This window comes from Onychomys torridus, chromosome 4, assembly GCF_903995425.1.
Source record: "Onychomys torridus chromosome 4, mOncTor1.1, whole genome shotgun sequence".
Lineage (NCBI taxonomy): Eukaryota > Metazoa > Chordata > Mammalia > Rodentia > Cricetidae > Onychomys > Onychomys torridus.
The window spans coordinates 38,138,345-38,146,082 of NC_050446.1; the positions used below are offsets into that span (position 1 = coordinate 38,138,345).

The following is a 7,738-nucleotide window of genomic DNA, read 5'->3' on the forward strand; positions in this document are numbered from 1 at the left end:
TACCATGCCTGGATATTTTTTTTAAATCAACTTTTAAATTTATTATTATTCTGTGTGTATGTGAAAGCATGGTGTGTGGGGGCATGTATGCCATGACACACACATGGATGTCACAGACAACATTGTGGAATTGGTTCTCTCTTTTGAACTTTATGTGGATCCTAGGAATTAAATTCATGCCACTAGGCAAGTTCCAGCTGAGCCTTCAGTTAGCCCAACTTAGCTTTTAAAAAAACATAAAAAAACGTGAGTTCTAAAATCAAACTCAGATCTTCATGCTTGCAAGGCAAACACTTTAGCGGTGGAGCCTTCTTCCCAGCCCCATGCAGCCCTTTCATCAGGACCTTTGCTATTGAACAATAAATTAGAGCACAGCTTTGTCTCTTTCATGCTTCTTAACATGTAGTACGCATGAAGAAATTAATGGTCCCTTTTCTAAAATAATCTTCCAAATTTTTCATTCTCTAAACTTAGGCTTTTTAATCTTTTTCTCTTTCTCTATGCATGGGCATAAATCTATAGTGAAGATTATGCTTGTTTAAATTATTCATTTGCTCAATTAATTGTTCTGTGCTGTTTAATTAGCATGGGCACCACAAATCTCAGGCCTTTTAGAACTGTCTTTTCTTAGGTTGCTGCTCTGTGTTGTCTCTTCCTTTTTCTCTATTTGTCCTGTAACTATTGTGGTCGCCACTTTGACCGGCCTTCCGCCCAGGTCTGTTGGCTTAGCAAGGTCATTTTGAATGTCCTTTTCATCCCCTTCTCTCTAGGTGACTACCTTAACTGAATTAATGAGCTCCCTACTTCTCTAGCCAGGTCACTGGCAGGTGGTAAAACAGCTCTGCCTCCTTCAAAAACCAAGCTATTACTCTCCAGATCCTTAAGACCAAGAGTAGGAACATGAGACTGCGTGCATTGAGAGTTAGGGCTTTGGTGAAGACATACTTCTGCAAGAAACACTTCAAATTGTGAGAACAAGCGACTTTGTGGCTCAGTGAGATTTTGCTTAATTGCTCAGTGACCTATAATATAATAAGCTTGGCTCCATAACTCCAAATTTACTCTCATGTTATTTTTACTATTTTTTTTTAAATCTACTTACATCTGCCTCGCATCTGCACTTACCTGGTAGATAACGTAGATTTCCTCTATGTTCAAACAAATTCCAGCAAACCAACAATTAAAAATATGTTCCAGTATCTAGTGTAATGCTGAAACAGCTCCTAGGCACTGGGTGAGAACAGTGTGTATAGATCTTTAGTTACTAACTTGTAGTCTTGACTTTAATTGGGTAGAATATAAATAGGTTACTCTGAAGAAAAAGGTAAACTACCAGATCAAAATCTTCCACTGATTCATTTGATGAAGGAAAAAATATTTGCATAACAAGTCCACAAATGACAGGAAGACATGGTTTTTTTTTGTTGTTGTTCTTTTTGTTTGTTTGTTTTTTGTTTTTCTCGAGCTGAGGACCCAACCTAGGGTCTTGCGCTTGCTAGGCAAGTGATCTACCACTGAGCTAAATCCTCAACGTTTGTTTTTTGTTTTGTTTTTTTTTTTTTTTTACTATATTGAAATAAAACACATCCTTTTTAGAAGTCAATACATCCTTAGTTTAAGTCAAGTTGTGTTCTAAAGAATGCTGTCCTGTTGTAAGTTGTGTTGAACTTTCTTAGTGCTTTTCCTGGGTGGTTCATGTTGCTTCACAGGCTGTGGAAAGTGATGCAGCCTATGCTTTTCACCATTAATGGTGGAAGGTTCCCATCCAGTTCAGGAGACAGCTGGTAACACTTTGTCCAGCCAATCAGCCCCACAGCAATGTTTTCTTGATTGCCCCTTCTAACATTAGAAAGACTTGTGGCAAAAGCAAAGATTCAGCCACGGCTACAATTTAAGATGAGATTTAGTCAATTAATTTGCTTCATTTTTCATTCAAAAACAAATTAATTGGCCTCTTCCACAGATGAGGAGACATCTATAAAGACAGACTGAAAAGATCTCAGGGGCCTTTCAGCCCAGTGTTTTGCTTTGCCCTGATGGGGCTCCCCTGGTATAAATTCCAGCTCCTAATGTCAGCTCCCTCTTTTGTTGAGCTTTAAGGCATTTCTGGAATTACTCAGTAAAGAGACTTTGACAATCTCCTGCCCTGTTCTTAGATCATAGAGCTGATTTATGGCTGAAGGACAGTCTCTAAACAGAAGATGAAATTGGAGAAATGTTATCCATTATTAAAGTGTGCTCAGGGGTTCCTCCAGCTGATCAGTGCAGGTTGTAGAGATAATCAGCTTGGATGTACCAACTTACTGCTATTTTGTGAGTTTTACTGCAGGAAAATGAAAGTCTCCCTTAAAGAAATTGTTTAAGGCCAAAATCTGGAGCTATGCCTATGGTGTTGTGACAGACTCTGTCTTCTATGGTTCAACTTGAGAGCCTGAGAGAAATTTCAGAGATGGCTTCTCCTACCATTTTAAGCTCTTAAATTCAAGATATTTTTGATCAATGTTTGTCAACCCCTGTTCTTTCTACTCAGGTACCACGGTACTAGGTATGGTGGATACAGGAAAGAACAGGCAAAAATAAACAAAGAAACAAAGAAACAAATGAATGAAATAAACAACCTCCCCCATTTTATAACTTCCTGGAGACAGACATCAAGTAAGAGCAAATAAATCATCAAATGATATTGAATGGTCCAGGTTAAGGAGAAAAGCAGAGCATGAGAGGAACCTCATTAGTTTTCTCTTGCTACACTCTTTGGTTTTTAAAATGACTCTAGACATAATGGTTAAAATGACTTGAATTTGTTGTCTTTCTAGGATAAAATCAAAGTATCAGCAGGCTCTGAGGAGAAAATACTTGGTCTTCTTCTGCTCCCCCACTTTTTGTTGCCTGCCTCTTTTCTCAAAGCTTTCTCACCCTTCCTTCATCCTTCTATCTCTCTGTGCTGCATGCAACAAAGACTCTTCTGTTTTAAAAGGCCCTTTGATTAGATGGAGTCCAGGCAGATACTCCAAAAGAAACTCTCTGTCTTAAGGTCATTGTGGTGTTCTGAATGAGAATGGTAGGCTCATATGTCTGGGTACCTGGTCCCCAGTTAGTGGAACTGTATGGGAAGGATGGGAAGGTGTGGCCATGTTGTTGAAGGTGTGTCACTGGGGATGGGCTTTGAGGTTTCAAAGAGTCCTGTGATACCCAGTTCTTTCTCTGTCTCATGGTGTAGATCAAGATGGAAGTTCTCAGCTGTTCTTTTGCTCTGCCATCACAGACTCTAACCTTCTAATACATAAGGCAAAGTAAACGATTTCTTTTATACCTTGGTCATAGTGTTTTCTCATAGCAATATAAAAGACAGTCAGTTAACCAGCAATCCTAATACCATCTACACCAAAATTCTCTTTGTTACAAGACAAATTCTAGGGCACAAGCCTTCATAATCTTTCTCTACTTGCCATGAATATTTTTTGCTGGAGAAATTTTATGTGACCCTGGAATAAAAATTATTTAATATAAATATGTAAAATATATATAAAATACGTATGCAATCAAATATTTACTGATAATAAATCAAGGTTATTTTATTATATTTTTGCAAAATATGTTCTGAACAACTCTAAACCTTATTAAATAAAAATTGCGTAAACACAACTGTAAGATAATGAACATGAAAGTTAAAAACAATTCACCACATGTAAAATGGATTATTGTATAATTAGCAAATCAACCCTAAATCCCCACTTCCACAGTGGAAATGGGATGCAGCAATATTAATCTAATGAATTAAGTAAAACACATAATTTTAAATTAAATAAAACTTTTCAAATAATTCAATATAGCCCTAGTGAAGCTGAGATTTGGATTCAATGAGACCTGGGATAAAAATGGATATTTACCATTATAGTTACTTCTAATCAACTTCCAAAAACTAAGGCAAGTCTCCTTAATTCTGGGAAAGAATGTGTCTTTAGATAACCATGATGCTTTTCTCAACAGTTCTACATCCTATGCAAGTCCAGTAGAGTGTGATGGGTCAGAAAAGCATCAATCTGTACAATCCACTGTCCTTTCTTGTACTATATTCAATCTTTAAAAGATACATTGAAAACAAAAACAAAAACGCCAGCTTCAATTTCACAGATACAACTCCAGCGTTAGAGGTACCAGTCAGCACTTCTTCCTGCTGATGTCCCTCCTCATCTTCAGCAGGGAATGGCATTGTGATGGGCCTTCCTTCCTGGAATAAACAGTTCACACAAGGAATAGAGCTGGTAATTATAGAATATTGGAAAATGACAACTGCCAAGGTTTGAAAATGAGCTAGTGAAAACATAAACAATCATTGGTCTGGGAAGAAGACAAAAAAATTTATAAAATAAATCCAACATTAAAACAATTCATGAAATAAATCCAACATTAAAACAATGTTGTTTGAACATGTGTTCTTGTGTGGGTGGAACAGCAATTTCTAAGCTTGCAGTAGTTACATGCAGCCTATAGATGGCATTGGGCAGGACTCCCCAGGTTAGGGCTACATTGAAGAGAGTGGGCTTCATCCATGTCAGGCAGCTCAGTATCTGTTTTAAATCTTTTCAACCCATCTTGCTTGAGGTATATAGAAACATCAATGGAGAAGTGCAGGATGCCATAGCAACCAGGTGGATATTGTTACAGTAAGTGACTATGCAGGATTTCCCACATCATCCTCTTCCTAAAGATGGGTATGTGTTGCTGAGAAAAGGTAAGTGGTTGGTCTCTAGAAATGTAATCTGCATATTTACAAATAAAAATTCCAGTCACTCCCATTTAGTTATTGAGGAATCTCCTTTGATGTCATGCACTGTATAGCTTCCATTCCAAAGGGTCCAGCTCAATGTTCCTTGAGTTTTGCTCTCATTTTGTAAATATTCAAAGATGGTCCCACAAATACTCTGCCCCATCTGTCCCATTGAATTGAGGTATGTGATACTTCGTTTTCTTAGGCTGATTACTATCAGGGTCCAGTGTTCCTTCTGATGAATAGGCACGAGAATAATTTCTTTTTCAAACAATTTCATTCCTTGAGTCCATCTTTTAACAGAACTATAGCTGCCATGCTTTAGTTTAGCATAAAAGAAAATGCTGAACACATGAAGAGCTGGATAGCCTTTATTGTTATTTATCTCAACCACAAGATTCATGTAAAAATTGATGACCTCATCAGTGAGCCATTCACCATTCTTTAATGTCTGGATATCTTCTCAAATAATTTGCAATTTGAATGTGTTACTTAAGATTTCTTCTTGGTGCCTGGACCTAGTGCATTTTTTTTTATTTCCTTTTCCATGTTTTCTGTAACATTAAGGACTTCACCCACTACTTTGCCCTTTTGTTTTATAACAGGCTTTTTCTCTGCTATAACTACTGGCATCTTGTTGGGGAATGACGTACGGCTGCAACTATGTAGGAATACTTGAGCCTCTGCTCCTAGGAAGTTGGGCTCCAAGCGGTGTCCTTGTCTTCCTTCAAGGTTTACTGCATCTTTCTTCTGTGTATCAGAAGAGTTCTCTGCACATGTCTTTACTCTTTTGACTTGTGAGAGACATTCTCTTGTAGCAACAACAGTAGATTGTTTAGGATCACAGTGAGTTTTTCTGGATCTATGACTGTGCCCTTCCATACAACCTTTGATCTTCAAGGTATCCACAAGGATGGTGTGAGCCCTGTGTGTGTGAGATTTCATAGATCACTGGGTGGATGGTGCTGCAGTAACCTTTGGTACTTTTCCTTTTGGTGGTTTTCAGCATATTCCTCCATGATGCAACAGGGCCGCTTGCAACCCTTGCCACCATCCCCAGACTTTCTCCCAGTTACAGCCTGCTCCTGTGGAACTTTGGCCCACTCTAGGGCCTTTAGTTGCTTAGACTTTCTTGTTGGGGTCCCCATAGCTCATCCTTGCCTGGATGTTGACTTTGAAGCACTAGGTCTTGCTGTTCCTGAGGTATTCTCTTTCGAGTTTTGCTGGGCTCTTCAAACACCAAATCCATTCTACCCTCAAACTGGCATTTCAGTTTTTTACCTTGTCCCAAAGCTTCAGATTCAATTTCTGTCCCAAGTTCATCCTGGTATTTCCGTTTTTGACCTTGTCCAGAGGCTTCAGGCTTCATCTCCATCCCACACTGTTGAGGTTGCCACATGGACTCACTTCTGGATTGGCCTTTGCTGGATACTGGCTCCCCAGTATGATGCAGCCTCCCTATTTCCAAATGAATGCAACAATCTGTCTGACTCTAGCTGGGTATTCTTGGGCTATTGTCACTCCAATATCCAAAGAATTACTTATTCCACTAAATATATAATCTACAAGTTGGTTCAAGGTCAGAAACCTATCAGGCCACAGGATGGAGAACTCAGAACAGTTTTTCTTTATAAATAGAGTTGACTTTGAACATCAGTCACAGTATGAAGCCAATTGAGCTGGCAACAGGAACCAATTGGCGAATAATTAAATGTTGGCAGGTCACTGGGGTCCACTGTGAGAAACCTTGTAGAATTCTAGGATTACTTCCTCAGAAGGGCCCCACAAGGGCTTAGTAACATGCTAAAGACCCAGAACTTTGAAATGGATGGATTGTCCTAACCATCATAAGACACCAGGCTTTAACCACACAGTTAACACATCAGAGGCAAGCCTTGTAAGTGATGCCTGACTCGAAGGTTGCCCTACCCTCAGCCTTCAATATTCCATAGCTGATTGTGATGTGACCTGAAAGAATGTAAATCAACATTCTTTGGAGAGTGGCAGCCCTGCTCACCCCGAAATGGTTCCAGGAGTTGGAAGACAGGGTTAGAGTGTTGCAAACTAATCATTCACATCTCAGTTCTCTTCTGTAGAGAACAGGGTTACCTAGATCATCTCAGCATAATCTATCTTGTCCCAATTAGTGTATTTGTCTTTTAGGAAATTATTCATTGTGGTCAATAACAGAAAACAAAATATAATTGCTCTTCAAAATGGCTCCTCACAATATATTTTCTAATTATAAAGAAAAAATAGAATTTTAGAGTTATATAACCCAGTAGGTACTGTTGTGTGACAAAACTTTTCATGGGAAAATGAAACACACACATCTTCTCTCCCCAGATAGAGAACCCAGGACAGATCAAAGTACAGATACCACCAAAGTCCAACTTAGTGAACTAATAAGTTTTATTAGGGTTGCTTACAGTTACATGGGTGAGGTGTTATTTACAGGAGCAGAAATGACTCAAAGACAGGTGCATCATCATAGCTCACCCTCAGCATGAGTGACAGCTCACAAAATCTGGGAACCTGGAAACACTACATATACCCTGCAGGCAACGCAACAGGCCAGAGAGTATCCTTTCCAAGTGACTCAGTTGATCTAAACCTCTTTCAAGCAGCTGGCTTATCTGATTATCTCTGGTACCTTGAGCAGCTCTTTCATCTACTTTCAAAAGTACAGAAAATTTTTTACAAAAGTGTGAGCAAAGAAGTAGAGACACATATTGTTTGTTGTTTACCATTGAAATGTAACCACTTAAGAAACCATATAAGTGTACTATACCATTGTTTTACTCTAAGGAAAAATGTACTTTTTTTCTGTAAAAGGTTTGACTTTCTTACAATTGTTATTTCCCCAGGTGTCATTTTATTCTTACTAGGCTTCTTTCTCTCCTTTCTAATTTTACCTTGGAGATATTTGTTCACAAACAGAAAAGAAGTTCAAATTCCCACATGGAT

The 7,738-nt window shown here is 38.6% G+C and overlaps 1 pseudogene; it reads right to left on the reverse strand.

The window, feature by feature from the left end:
• Nucleotides 1-4,662: 4,662 nt before the first annotated feature.
• On the reverse strand, nt 4,663-6,170 carry LOC118582403 (annotated as a pseudogene).
• Nucleotides 6,171-7,738: the final 1,568 nt, after the last annotated feature.